The sequence below is a fragment of the Callospermophilus lateralis genome, chromosome 10 (genome assembly GCF_048772815.1).
Source record: "Callospermophilus lateralis isolate mCalLat2 chromosome 10, mCalLat2.hap1, whole genome shotgun sequence".
Classification (NCBI taxonomy): Eukaryota; Metazoa; Chordata; class Mammalia; order Rodentia; family Sciuridae; genus Callospermophilus; species Callospermophilus lateralis.
In genome coordinates, this window is record NC_135314.1 from 109,189,576 (window position 1) to 109,190,872 (window position 1,297).

Sequence of the window (1,297 nt, forward strand, 5' to 3'; positions counted from 1 at the left end):
AGGGAAAGAAGACACAAAACATCCCTATTTTAACCAATGCAGCAGGAAGTAGGGGAAACCATGACCAAAAAGCTTGCCAAGGACAAGCCACCCCTCTCCCCACACGTATCTCTTGAGTGCTTGCCACACCAGGCTCCTCTTAGATGGTCAGTCTTAGCTACAGTATAGAAAGCACTTCTGCAGCAGGGAGCAGACCTCTCCTAGAATCCCAAGTGGGTCAACATTTTCAAATGCAAATAACAAAATCCCAAATAAAATGAGCTAAAGAATCAACAGATTGACTATTACCTTAAGATAGGGGAAGGGAAGCCAGACCTGGTGGCCCAGGTATATAATCATAGTGACTCAGCAGCAGACTGAGGCAGGAGGATCTCAAGTTCAAGGCCAGACTGGGCAATTCAATGAGACTCTTTTTTTTTTTTTTTTTTTTGGTGGTGGTACTGGGGATTGAACCCAGGGCCTTGTGCATGTAAAGCAAGCACTCTACCAACTGAGCTACATCCCCAATCTTCAATGAGACTCTTGTCTCAAAATTTAAAAAAATAATAATAATAAGGCCTTAGAATGTAGCTAAATGGTAGAGTGCCCTGGGTTCAATCCCTGGTATCAAAATAAAAAAGCTGAGGGTGGTGGTTAAGGACTTCAGCCAAGGTGTGAAGAGCATTCAGAGCTGTTATTCATTCACCTCCTGTTAAGGAACAAATGAGTCACTGATACCTATTGAGCTTGGTAAGGAAGACTGCTTTCAAGACCATAGCAGTAAGTGCCAGGACCACAATACCAGGGTCTTACTGTAGGGAAAAAAGACTGGGCTCAATTCCACTAGAATAGCCAGGGGAAATTCACAACCCAGGAGCAGGTGGGAGTCAGTGGATAAAAAATCACAAAGAACCATCAAAAGTAAGAGGGAGTCTGGCTAAACCAACCTAACTGGACTCTTGCTGGAGACAAGGTCAGGGCAAACAGACATCAGCGGATCCCAGTGGAGGATGAGGGTCAGGATCAGATATGGAGCATGATCAGGTGGCAATTCTTATGGAACAGAATCAGCAGGGGTCTTTGCTAAAACTTGGGTTTTGCAAGAAAGTGCAGGGATGGGAGAAGGTTCAGAAACCTGACCAAAGCTTGGGCAAACACAAACTCTTTGTCACTCTCACCCTTTCACCTGCCTCCCCTCAGTGCTAGGGACTAAACCCCATAGTGCTCTACTAATAAACTACACCCCCAGCTCTTTTTGGTTTTCTTATTTCAAAACAGGGACTCTCTAAGTTGTCCAGGCTGGCCTTGAACTTGTGAT

At 44.9% G+C, this 1,297-nt stretch overlaps 1 non-coding gene across 1 annotated transcript; it reads right to left on the reverse strand.

Annotated features, from left to right (window-relative positions):
- Nucleotides 1–432: 432 nt before the first annotated feature.
- On the reverse strand, nucleotides 433–505 carry Trnav-uac (transfer RNA valine (anticodon UAC)). Its single transcript has one exon. It is a non-coding gene; the product is annotated as a tRNA-Val (tRNA).
- Nucleotides 506–1,297: the final 792 nt, after the last annotated feature.